The sequence below is a fragment of the Lonchura striata genome, chromosome 7, assembly GCF_050655825.1.
Source record: "Lonchura striata isolate lonStrDom1 chromosome 7, ASM5065582v1, whole genome shotgun sequence".
NCBI classification, from domain to species: domain Eukaryota; kingdom Metazoa; phylum Chordata; class Aves; order Passeriformes; family Estrildidae; genus Lonchura; species Lonchura striata.
Window position 1 is genome coordinate 35,324,205 of NC_140709.1, and position 13,944 is coordinate 35,338,148.

A 13,944-nucleotide genomic window follows, 5' to 3' on the forward strand; every position below is an offset into this window, starting at 1 on the left:
GAAGTGCAGTAGGAGACACAAAACTGTTCCATGTTTCTACTCTGGACAGCTGAGAGCCCAGGGCAGAAGCCAGAAACTTCAGCCAAAGAACACAAAATTTCACTGGAACTATTATGTTACTGTTTAATGTCATAAAAAATGCTTTGTACTACACTGAGCATTTATTTTTTTTATTATTTTATAGGCATGAGAAGTAAGGGTTTAGATGCCAGTCAGATTGGTCCATGGATTTTTACAGGTGAAAGGTGTCGGGGAGGGGAGCACAAAGGTGTTTGCCAGAAAAATTTCCAAAAGACCACTTAATACTGTTGGATAGTGATTGTTGTGCTGGCTGCAGATGTATTCTGCTTCAACACATCTGCTCCAAACTGAATCCTCTTCTGGATGAGGCAGTGGTGGAGGGGGAGAGGAGAGAATTGCTGTGCAGTTCAGGTTGTGAGGGAACTAGATAAATCTGTTGGTCTGTGAAGTTAAATGCCATGACCACTATGGCTACACATTCTCAAGAAGATCTATTAAAACCCAAACAAACTCCAAACCTTACAAGTCATTTCCTTTCTTCTAACAATAACATGAAGTAATACATTTTCTATGATTAGGTTTTGAGTTTGGTAAAAACTGAATTGAAATACTGGTGATGACTTGATGTTTTTGCATAGATTACTCCCTTTTAACTACTTGTGGATACATTTATTCCCACTCTGGCTCCCACAGCCTCAGGGGCTGGCTGCTTTGGACTTCAATTCCTTTTCATAAGAGCAACCAGATACTGCCTGGGAAATGGCTTGAACTGAGAAGCTGGCAGACCTTTGGGATGACTTCAGCTGTGTTGTGTTCAGACAAATGGAATTTCAGACCTTGTAAGGTATTTGCATAAAAATATTTTCTGGTTGCTTCAAGAAAGCTTAAGTAGTCAATTTTATAATGTGCAGTATAGCTGAGGGCCCTGGTTTTGCAGGAAAAGCTGTAGGCTGCCAAATTGGTTTTGGGTAGAACACCCCATGGAGCACTGATGGATGGTGAAGGTTTGCAGTGGGAATTCACACTTCAAATGTTGCCCAAAGGATGGAATTTTGGTGGTGCATATTTTATGTTTGGGAGCTGCCAGGCACTCACAGGTGTGAAACTGTTCTGTGCTCTGACACCCTGAAGGCAGCAGCACGGGGAGGTGTTGTTCACATGCTGTAGTCCAAGGCCAAAATGCAGCCCTTTGGCTACAGCTGAATTCCTCTGCCACATTTAGAAGCATGATTAGTACTTGAGGATATTTTATGTTAAGAGGCAGTGGGGTTGGTCTACTACAATACAGATTTGGAACTTAGGAGGTGGTTCTTGGCTTCTTCACCGCCCCAGGGATTTGCATGTCAGTGGTAGGCATGTCACTTCACCATATCACTTCACCTCTCTTCCCTCTCCCCTTTCACCCTTGGGCTTCAAGGTTGGGCATGAGAAAAGCACATCAAAAACTGAGAGTCTTGCCCTGTCAATGTGCTGTAGCAACAACCTACGGATCACGGAATCTGCCAAGTTGGAAGGGACCTCCAAGGAGCATCGAGATGTTTCAATGATTTTATAAAATATAACATTCACTTCTCTCTTTCTGAGATCTTTTTCTCCACTTGTGTTTTTAGGTTGTTCTGTAGAAAGGATTAATTTGGTGCAAATGAGAGACAGAGCTAATTGCTAAAATGGTGGAGATGGGATGAACAATATGACAGACCTCTTGAGAAGGAGCTTTGGGTGTTGAACAGTGTCAGTGTGGATTGGGAGACATTGGCATGGGCTACTGGAGAGGACACCCAACAAGGAGCATTTGTGTTGTACAGTTGTATTTAAAAGTGCTCCAGGAGACAATCCTGGTGGGATTTCACATTGCCCATAGAAATGGGAGCACATGTCCATTTGCTGCCTTGCAGATGAGGAGGTGTCATAGCACTGGAATTGTGAGACTGTCGGAACCAGAAGTGACTCTGTGGAGAACTGTCCTTTCTGTATCCTGAGAGCCCTCAGTGTCCCTCACTCAGCAGCAAAGAATCCACTGCTAATTGCATGTGAAATTTATGTGAGGCAATGGAAAGACATCTGTCTCCATCGCTGGGCCCATCTGGAACTTCCCACCAAGGAGACAGTGTTCCAGTCAGAGGTGTGACTTGCTGTGTCATTGCAGTTGACAGCCAGGTTTTCTTGCACTGTGACATTTGCCAGGCTCTTCAGCTGACAATAGGCTTGTCCTCTGAGTGCCCTGGGATTGCTCACAGAATTTCTTCTGCCTGTTTTCTCCTCCTGTATATACTGGCATCCCCCTTATTTTCTTGGAGTAATTCAACATACTCAAAGACACACATTTATCAAGGCAGTCAGCATGCAGTTGCTCATCCCTGCCATAAATCCCAGTGTCCCACACCATCCCATGGCAAATCCAAGTGTGAGTGCACTAATCCCCTCTTAAATGTTATGTTTGGATGTTTTGTGTCCCACTTTCCTGGCAGGCTGAGGTCTGTGAGTTTCTTTTCAGGAGAGCAGTCCCAAAGCCCCTCTTGATTGCAGGGTGATTTCAGACCTGGAGCAGAAGAACCATCTTCAGCAGCAGCATTGTTGTCTCTCAAGTTGAGATTTCTGGCAGTGGTTCACTGTGGCACTGCTAAAATTAATTGTTTCAGGACTCAAAGTGTCCTGGCACCAACACAGGAGGAATGAGGCACTGCCAAAAAGGTACCACCAATTGATCCCCAGGGAACTGGCTGTTCCCACTCTGCACAGTGTGGTTTTCAGGACAGAAAGGATTTACCGGTAAAGACTGGGGTTTCACAGTTTATTTAGCTTCTCATTTTCTCTAAAAATAAATATGTAATTATAGCTCTCCTGTTTTCCCTCTTCTGTGGCACAAGCCCAGCTTCTCTGCCTCCAAGGGGGTTTCAGGCCTGTGTTTTGCAAATGATAGTATTTTACATGCCAGTCCCTTACTCAGCTGATTGTTTGTTTCTCCTCAGAAAGCGTTTTATAGAGAAGCAATAATCTTTCAGAAATGAGACATCACACTCAGATTGGAAGCACTGGGACAAAGGTGGTAGGCAAGAAGCAGAATTCAGCAATTCAGTGACATTTGGTGTGATGATGGTCCAGCATTAATGGCCCAATTCTGCCCTGTGAACAAACCACAGGAAAGGAGGTTACTCAGTGCTAGATATTGGTACAGCTGTGCCAAGGCCTACTTTTGATTTAAATCTCTCCTGGTTTATATGAGACTGGTGCAAAAGCAACAAAGAGTTGATTGAGCAAAAAGTTATAAAAATTCGGCAATGGTCAGGACCTGTGCCAAAGCCCTCCCACTTCCCAGCTCCATCAGTGGTGCCATTTAGCTGGTTTTACTGGTTGAGATGGAAAGCTGAGTTTGAAACTCACTGCATTTGGAAATGCAGGTAGAATTTATTTGACCCAATTAACGTGCAAATAAGTGTCAGTTGTATTTGTATGAGTGTAATTGGAGTTTATAAAAAGTCATGTTTGTAGGAAATGGGATAGGCAATGCAAGATACTGTGAGGGGGAAAAAGCAGTTTTATTCTGGGAACATATGTGTAACATATTTGAATAATTTTGGTTTAGGGGCTGATTTTTGATGAAATTGGGTCCCTCTGAAACCTTTCTTTTCCTAATCTAGAAAATGGAGTTTGCAAGAACTGCTATGAATTTGCAGAGTATTCTGTTTTGTTTTGTTTTGCTTTTTTGAATCCAAAAAGTACTCTTTTTCTGGAGGAAAATGCTCATATTGCTTTTAATTTAGGCCCTGGTGTTTCCAGTGGAGTATGACTTGCTGTAAAGGAGAGTTAAACAGCTGCCACACACCTGCAAAAGTGTGTGTCTATGACTATGGGGCTGCACACCTTTTCTAGGTCTATTTTTCTACCCCAGAAACACTTATGAGTAGTCAAGAGTAAACTTTTGTATTAAATCTAAAACAATATAGACATTACTCAGCACTGATAACTGAGAAGGCAGTAAATTGTGTGTACTGGTGTGGTGTTCAGAATTGGGCTGGGTTTGTGGTGACAGCCCCCATCTGCTGTCTGACTTGCCACTTTGAGAGTTTGGTTATTAAACAAATTAATGGAGCAATTTACATTTCTTACGCACTCAACATTAGCAAGTGGATTGCATTCCCTAATTAGCATGTAAGGAAATGGATAATAAAGCTTTTCCCTAAAAATATGCATTGCTGGTTCTCACACCTTGCTCCAAATTTTCTCATTTTTTAACCTGCCAAAATGAAATAAATGTCTGCTGGGGGTATGAAAAAAGTAATTCTTTCTTCTTTAACTTCCTCTTAATTAACTTTTAATGTATGCTGTTATTCAGGGATCGTTCCTTAATACTAAATGTGTCTGAAACAGAAAAGACAGATGTAAATGATTTAGATAAACATCTGCTGAACACCGTGGCATAAAATTACAGATTCAGAAAAACAGTGGCTTTCTGCCAGCATTTCTGCCAGCCAAAATAAAAGCCACAAAAAATTGTTCTCCATTTCTGTAAATCTTCTTCCCTTGTGTATATGAGCTTATAGGAATTTATCAATTCTTTAGGTACAGGTAACATGGATTGCAAATGGTCCTTATATAGATATAAAATATAAATTTCCTGAATAGCACCAAATTGCTCTATAAGCATCACCAAAGTAGCAGAGTTTTTGATGGAGGACATCTTTCTGGTATAAAAGTCAATGTTTTGACTTGTTCTGGAGTAACACTTTTTTCCTTAATTTAAGACCAGGGAAGGAAAGAGTTCCAGAGTTTCTGCCTACCTGACTATATGAAGTTAATCCATACTGGTGTTAAATAACTCTGTTTAGATAAATTGGTTCTGTCTTTAGCAATTTAGAACAATCTTCATAAGTAATGTGCAGTAAGAGGGTATTAAAATAATTGCCTGCTATTTATTTTCAGCAATATTCAACTTCAGAAATGGCATAATAAAAAGAAATATTTCGTGGCAATCTCAAGATTTCCAATAGCTGAATCAATACAGTAAACACAATATAGTTTTCCAAATAATTAGAGAGGCTAAGGATATGTTACAGACCTAAACACAAAATCACTTTTAACATGGTTAGAATATTATCCGATGGAAGAGAATTTAATCATAAAACCCAATTGATCCAATTATATCTGTGGAAACATCTTTATTTTGCGAGCTTATCTCACATGCTGGGTAGCATCCCAGTGAGAATTTTCTCCATCCCCAGGGAGGAGCAGTGAGGGTTCAGATGCCCAGGAAGGATTTCTGAGGTGGGCAGAGCTCAGAGCTCGGGGTGTGCAGTGCCTGGCAAAGGAGCTGCCAAGGGCCTGGGCAGCCCAGGGTGTCTGACTGGAACTGGTTCTGTCAACAATCTTATCCAAGAATAGATGAAGAAATAGGACTTGGATCTCGTATCTTCTATCAGGATGTGTGAAATGGGTCACTCGGGCACTTGTACCCCCCATGAGCTGTGTCCTGCTGTCTGTGACATTGGGATTAGCAGGGAAAGTCAATAGGTTTAAAACTTTTTGTGTATCAGCTCATGGGGGAAACCTCTGTTCTGAAAACCAGACTGTAGTGTCTATAGAATTTTGGATATTCCCCTTCAACAATTTTGATCTTTTTTCAGTATCCAACAATATAATTAAATCCTAATTTATTAATATTTTAGAACAGAAAGTTGCTTTGATTCAGTAAGCCTAAACTTTATAAAAGGAATTTTTCAGTATTGCGATATTATTTTACCAAATTTATGTCAGCTGATTTATTTAAACTGACCTGTTCCTTGACCAGGTTTATTGTTAGAAGAGGTCTATTTCCCACTTTGTCAATTCTTGTTGACAACACTTCAGTTAATAACAGGATGTGAATTAGATCATGAGAGAAAGCATAAATGTGAGTAAAATCAGAGTCAGCTGCTCAGGACTGTTCCCAGCTCTAGAGTAACAGTGTGTTCTGATTCCTTCTGGCTGCACCCATGGCAGCCCTTAAAAAATTCCTGCCATGATGGGAAGTGTCCCAGAAGAGGAGTGTCCCATTGATGCCTGGAATTTTTCCTTATTGCATGGATCCTACTGTGCCAAACCCCACATAATGCTGTGACCAAAAGCAGGCAGATCTAAGTGATTACTTCAAGACAATAAAAATTAGGTAGACCTTGCTCCATCCTCTGTCAGTGTTACTGTGCCATTTTCGAGAGGGATCTGGGCAGGAACAAGGGGGAAGATGACAGTGTACAGTAGATAATCATGTCATATTTTCCTCCCAGATAACTATGGGTTGTGTAGGGTAAGAGAGAGAAAGATGATAGAAAGATAAAATCAAGGATAAATGATAAATAAGCAGTAAGAGAGATCGATGTGAAAGCAAAGTAAGCAGTGGTGTCAGGAGAAAAACATGGCATAAAAGAGCTTAAGGAAAGGAAACAGCTAACAAAAAAATCAGGATGTATTATATATTTTTTGGTGTCTGTTTTCTGCTTGGAAGCTTCTTCCAAATAAAAGGCTCTCTAGTGGTGATTGATTTGTAATCTCTGGTGTCATTGCCTTCATTTCCCCCAAAGCTTTCTGGAGGCTGGCTGTTGAAAAGTATGAATTGCAGCAAAGCAATGGTTCCTGGCAAAAAGAAGGATGGGTAATCAATTCCCTTCCTGCCAGGCAGGGCTGCTCCCTCCTGTCACATTTGATGCCTGGTATCCTGTCTGCAAAAAGTCACTGGCCGTGGTGCCCAGGAAGGACACAGGGATATCAGGATGGCAAATCAATCATTCCCATTGCTGCTGAGCCCACCAGGGACCACTGAGGTCAGACAGCATGTCTTGAGTTAGGTAATTCAGTTGTTTTTCAGGATGACCCAAAAATGGGGTGACTTTTCAGGAGTCAGTGTTCCCCCTGGGCTGGTGGTTCTTGTGGGGACGATGTCCAGCTGGGGGGTGTGTTGACAGCAGGAGTTGCACTCGGGCTTCCCAGGGCTCCTATGCCACTGCAGAAATCCCAAGGTTTTTTCTCCTTCTCATGTGCCCAAGGCACTGGGCAGGCAGCAATGGAAAAAATGGAGTGTCTGCCTAAGAGCAGGAGCAGCAGAGGCTGCTGGTCCTGAGGGAGGATGGGACTGGAGGCAGTTTTGCAGCACTTGTATCCTCAGGGAACAAAGGCTGTGGGAGGAGGAGAACACCTTTAGGACAAAGTGCCAGAGCACCTGCAGCAAAAGAGGGAGCACATGGCCAGGTGAGAGCTCCTCCCTCCTTTTCTGGGGCCAAGGAACCAGGCAAGGGCCTTCAGCAAGAGCTGAGGAAGAGGAGGCAAAGGCATTGGGTAGGAGGGCTGTTTTTGTACCCTATTATGATGTTCCAAGGTGGGATGAAGGTGTTCAGCACGTGTCCATAGAACCTGGCCATGGGGTAGGGTGGGAGGCTGGGGATGGGCCCATCCCACTGCCACCTGCCTTGGCAAAGGTCCTCTCAGCCCTCCTGCTGGGGATGCAGAAGGAATAAATAAAAACGCAAAAGAGGAATTGCTAAAACTGTCCCTTGATAACCAAATGGTTGATCATAAATTGGAGTGTCTATGCAAATGAAGTAAATAATTAAAAACTCCAAGAACAGCACTGACTAGGTGGTTGATGGCTGGCAATTATAAACGCTGAATTTTTAATATGCATACATCTAAGGAGCCAGTAAAAATTAGCTCCTAGACTAATGGACTTGCCTTTCTTCCAAGGCAGAATTTTAATGAGAGCATTATTTATAGCAGAGACCAAGAATGAGCATTTTCTTGCTCAGTCTCATTTCTTCTTTGCTGGCACTTTATTCATTAACCTCTGCACTTCTCTAGAGAAGAATAATGCCCTACACAGTGGAGGGCAAAGATCACCCTGACCCCCTGAAATTAGTCACGGGTCGGGTATTGTTAAGAGAGTTATGTCTTCTAACAAATAATATTCATAAAACCCCATTGGTGATATGTCCTCATTTCCTGCTCGTTTCTGGGTCATTTATCTGCAGTTCAGTTCACTGGAGAGAAAATGAACAGAATGTTGTGTCTTGTAGTGGAAAGCTTCTTGTGCCATCTTGTCTTGCTCATGAGATTTTAGAATTTTATTTGAAAATTTGCAGAGCTGGAATGCAAGTTATAGGTCATGCATTTTAAAGGGCTTTATGTGCTTTCCTTTTGAGCTTCTTTTTTGTTGAAATATTTTTGTTATGTTAGATTTTTCTAATTCAAGAAAAAACACTTGGTCTGTCTTTGAGTAATCGGTGAAGCCCTGGCTTAAATTGAAAAGTACAAAACCAATAAAATTAATGAAAGAGCTTTACTTCTCAGATCAAGAGATGACTGTGTGTGTTGACCCTAGTGATGAGGGAGACAGGAAAGGAGAATGGGCAAAAATGAAAATAGTATGTTGAGGGGTTGTAATCAAACCCAAATGAAAGCATTTTATCAACAAAGGTACTTCTCATTTAAAAAGACATATAATTTTTTTACCTTTACCTCCTGAAAAGACAAAGCTTAGTTTGCATTTCATTCTTTGCTAATCAAACTCATGTGTTGAAAATGTTCAACTGCAAAGTTCTTTTAACAATGTTCTTGAACTTGGATGTTCAAATGGCTGAGCCCAGAGAAGATCTCTGCATAAGAAGTACCATTTGATTTGGAAATGCCTGGACATTGCTATGGAGCAGAGTTGTTGATGTGCATGTCTTATGCAGATCATTTTTTTTCAGAATTAATTTTTAAAACCCTTTGAGTTTTGATAGTAATGCCTGCTTTGAGATATGTGTGTGTCTCTTGGGAGTTGTCAGATCCATATCTGACTCAGGAACAGTTTCATCTTGCTGAGATAGGAGGAGGTTTGGGAATGGTGGTAACTTAACAGAATACAAAATGAATGGACATCTGACTGCACGTAATGGGACCCTACAAGATGTCAAAATGCATTCTGTGTATTTTTGATATGAATAGCAAGTTTAAACTGGAGAACATGAAATGACAATGGGGACAGCAGAGTAACTGTTCAGTAAGAGAATTTTGCCCCCTTGTAGCTGGATTTGTATGTAACTGGAGGAGAAGCCTGGAGCAGATGTACCAGGGCACAGCACTTCCCATGGTGGGAAGTTGCAGTTGGGACAGAAAAGGATGGTCTCTTGTCCAGTGTTACTTGAGTAGCCTGAAGGTGACCAGGAAAATGAGAGCTCCCAGCCATGAATTCTCCCATCAGTTCCTGTGTGTTTGAAGCACATCAGGGCTGGTGACTCTTAGGGAAATATCCCCTGTGCCAAACCAGCCAAGGCAGCGTTGCAGTGCTGAGGGAAGGTCTGAATGAACTGAACTTGGGAAGTGCTCCTCTGGTTTTCCCTTCCCTGCCCTAGTCCTGTTGGAATAGCTCCAAGGTTTAAGTGTTTGTTTCCTGTGTCTGAGTATGGAACTTCTCCACTAAGCCTACTACATGTGCCTGAGCTTGCATTTTATTTTCAGTCTTTCTTCTCTGCCTCTTGGATTTGCAGGTATTTCCTGAAAGTGCACTTGTTTTATTCTTCACATGCAGTTCCACTGGAATTCCAGCTCTGAAAATCCTGGCCATTTTCTCCAATGAAGGATAAGTAAGAGAGTGTCAACATCTTTCATAACAGCTATTGGAGAACTTTAGAAGACTAAATTTTGCAGGCTTTACCTGGTATGGTTCAGTTCAAATTCCTGTGCTTTCCTCAGGTTCACATATTCACCAGAAGCACCCACAGCTCCCAAAGGAGTTTTTAGTCTATGTGGGAGTCCCGTGCCTGTAGAAAAATGTGGCAAACCCTGAATCTGGGAAGAAATTGTGATATCTGGCTCCAGATCAGAAGGCTGAAGGATAGCTTTATTAAAACTATACTATATTACATTAATGTACTATTTAAAGAGCTACTATCCTATTCTACATACTTCTTACTCACCTATCTGACTCAAACCCATGACTCTCTGCTGAGAGCCCGAGCCACAGCTGGATCCATTGGTCACTGACCCCAAACACCCTTCACCAGAATCCAGCCCAGCCATCACTGCAGGTAAACAATCTCCACACCACATTCCACATGGGGAAAGCAAAGGAGCAGAGATAAAGATTGTTTTCTCTCCCTCTCTGTGCTTCTCCAAGAAATCTCAAGAGACAGAATTATGTCTCTCTGTACAGAGAATGTGAATGTCACAGCACTCCTGCATAGTTCCCACAGGAACGTATGGGGAATGCAGGGAATTGGTACCTGCCTGTGTCTTGGACCCCCTTCTCCAGATTTGTCTCTTCATTTCCTGCAGTTCACACAGGCCAGAGGCTCCTCCTACTTAAGGGTTGGTCACCCAGCCCAAATTTGTGCTCTAGCCTGACCCAACTTCAGTGTGAACTTGCTGTGTGAGCAATAACAATGGCCAAATTTTATTGGACATGCCCTGTTGTCCAAGGCTCTCTGCAGAGAAGACCTTTCAAAAAGAAGTTGGGATGTGACTTCCTGACAGATCTCTACCCAGATGAGCCCAAATGTGGTTCCTGTAGGGAGCCCTTTCATCCACCAGCCAGTCCAGGTTCTGGTGAAAGCCACTCTGCTCCCATTTGAACTGAGGGCTTTTCAAGTTGTATTTCATTTCTCCTCTGATTGTTACATTTTTATCCATTCTGTCTTGAAAGACTCACGGCCTTTTGTAACTGCATGTCCTGTTTTCCTTCCACAAGGATTTATTTTCCCTAGAAATACTGAATATATTACAGAAAGTAAAAGTAGAAAGCTTTTGTTTTGCCCTCAACCAGCTGAGGGCTTGGCAGCTACAGGCTTCAAAGTGGTGGGAATGTGAGGAAAGAAAACTTAATGGCAAAGAAAAACAAAGAAGTGACTTTCTATATTGTGAAACGTTGCAAACAGGAGCATTTCATATTTCCCTCGCTGTCAGTGTAAGCATTGAACAACAAATCAATAGTGATCAGCAGGCAGTGGTTCTCTTCCTTCATTTTAATGTGTGCAGCTCATCGTGGCATCAGGAGAGCAGCAGTGCCAGGAAAAAATAATGATTTCTACCAGGATTGTATTGCAGCTGCCCCACTCTCTTTCCCAAAACAAACTCCTGGAGGTTTTGAGGCTTTAATTTTACTTCTGCTAGAATCACAACACAGACATTTTTTTTCCTCCCTAGCTGCTCCTCCCATCACAATGCTGAAGGCTGTGCTGTTTTCTTGGTTGCTTCACACTTTAATTTCCAGGGGCTTTGCCATAATGTTGTGGCTTTTCAGCATGGGAATGTTACCATTCCCAGGGTAGAGGAAATAGGAAGAGAAAGAAGTCCCAATATCAGCTTCAGAGTGACAAAAGGTTGTGTTAGAAACACACCTATTCAATCACTGCATGGAACCAGGGCAGATACTCATGAAAAGAAGCTCCCAGAGGGATTGGGGTAGGAAACACATTAATTAAAGCGCTCTGCAAAATAGTGGGTGAAAAAATGCATAGCATTTCCACTCCATTTTATGCTACGCTGAGCACTTTTTTGACCTTCAAACAGTGGATGGAAATGTGGTGTTGAAAGCATTCATACACATGGGGAGTGCTACTCGCTCATTTGCTCTGCAGTTCTTTGTAGGGGGAGAAAAGCAGGAGAAATATGACGGTGTTACCATATTTGCAGCTGTAGTTGTTTAGAGCTCAGGCAGACTAACATTAACAAATGATGATAATTAGGCTTGATTTGCATATTAAAATTGTCTTAATTAAACACTGATTCAGTAAACGTTTAAAGGCCGTAATCGATCTTTTGCAGGCGCTCTTGGTTATTTATATGCTCTAATAAAGGCTGGAGGCTTTGTTAATGAGCCCTCCATTTCCTAACTTGTATGTGTCAATGAGATTATTTCACCGACAATTACAGAGCCGGCTGCTGTTAATAACTCAACCAAGCCCAAGGCTGCAATTCTTTTGTCTGAGGCTCCTTTGGTGAGACCCTGCTGTTTACATCTCCTTGCTGCTCAGACAAGGGCCCATGCCACAAGCCCTTCCTTTCCTGGGGAAAAATCCCAGGGCAGAGGTTTCACAGGGAGATTTTGTGACTGTAAAATCAAGCTGGCGGTGTCCTGCGAGCTGCTTGAATAATGGATCTAATATTTATACAGCACTGAGCTCAGTCATAATACATTTGGTCCCAGATCTAATCCTGGCAAGTCTGACAGGCTGAACTTTGTGAGAAACTTTTTTTCATTTAAGAGGTAATGCAATCATGCTGTAATTTTACAAGAGGCCTCTGAAAAGGCTGCCAGGAGTTTTGTTTCTCTTCAGTGTTGCTGCAGTCTTTTGCTAGGATGTGAATATCTTGGGAAAACAGTGCTAAAACAGGTGAAGAGATCTTGCTCTCAGTTGCTAAATGTTGTTATCACCCCTGACAAAAACATTCTGAGAAAATCTCACATTGCTTTGGAATGATTTTTTCAGTATTTTTTTATTATTTGACAGCTTCTTGCACAAGAAGGATTATGTATTTATGTACTCTGTATGACATTTTAATGACGTCTGTTTTGATGTGGGGTAAAGATTTTCTAGTTAACTCCCCTACTGCTTCTTTGAAGGTGACATAAATAGCTGCCTGCTCTGATCCCAAAAGTCCAGTCACCAGTTCTGGTGCCAGTATTGATGGATTAAAAATTATATTTATTCCTATGTCTTTTCAGTCATTAAGTTTATTGAGGAACATTAGCAAACTTAACAAAGCTAAACCACTAGAGTATATTTCTAATGATTAAAATAATTATGCTGTGGAGTGATCAATAAACACTTTAAAGCAGGTAGGATTTTCAAAATTGGTGTTTTGCCTAATTCCATTTGTATCAGGACTGAATACAGGTTTTTATTTGCAGCAGCGGTGCTATGACAAAAAATAAAGCTTAGCTATCCAGCAGACTTACTAAAACCAGAAGTACTCCCATACTACTCTTGTAATACTTTCTTTTTTCTCTAGAAAATTCTACTGTTGAAAATGTTGGCGTGAATTTGATTTCAAATACTTACAGAATTCAGAGTTTGAAACTGCAGAAGGTTAGGAATATTTTTGATGGGCTTTTACAATATTTTTTTCCCTTTCCTTTGGAATCTGTAGATGGTATAAGCAGGATCTGTTGTGCAGAATCTGTGGACAGTGTATTTGTAAGAGCAGATTGCAATGTTTTCTCCTCTTCTGCTGGTGATTTTTAAATTTTGATATCTAAAGACTTTTTTTAAACTACACAGGCATTTTTTCTCTTATTTTTATTTTTTCTTGCAGGGACTTCTTTTCCAAATTAATAACTTCTTCAGTGTTTCCAGACAAATAGTCTGGATTCTCTTCTCTGATCCTGGTCATTCAGGTCAACAGTGCTGTTGTTCCCAAAGCTGTAGTTGGGAAAAGCAGATCATGGTGAGCAAGTGGTGTGTTTTCCCCTTCCATTCAGATCCTGGTTTCCTTGCCAAGCCCTCTTCTTTGGGAAGTCAATTCCAAAAATTCCAAAAATTCCAAAGCTATTCAGAAGTGCTGGTTGGTGGAGGAGTACTGCAGCTGTGTTCTGCTAGGTTTGCCCTTTTTTGTGGTTCTTTTTTTGCTATTTTTTGCTGTGCATCTGCCATTTGAAACCTAGCTGAGATGCATTTGATGCGTGGTGACTGCCAGAACAAAATTCACACTGTGAATGCAGCAGGCTTACAAATTCCTTTATTCCAGTAGAAGTAAACCCTTTCCCAGTGTCTGTAAGACAAGTAAGAACATTGACCTTACTTGCTTACTCTTGATTTATGCTGACTCTTTGAAGGGAAGAAGTCCTTTAACTTTTTCTTTTTCCTTTTTATTTTTTTTAATGTTTGGGCCATCTCCCTAGTCTTACTTAATAAACACAGTTGTGTATGTGCCTGCTTTTGTCTCTATACTGGCTTTTGCAACTAAAGCCACTTAGTT

At 41.4% G+C, this 13,944-nt stretch overlaps 1 protein-coding gene across 6 annotated transcripts in view; it reads left to right on the top strand.

The window, feature by feature from the left end:
* SPAG16 (sperm associated antigen 16) overlaps window positions 1-13,944 on the top strand; it is a 363,770-nt gene that overhangs the window by 221,839 nt on the left and 127,987 nt on the right. The gene's annotated exons all lie outside the window — the stretch shown is intronic.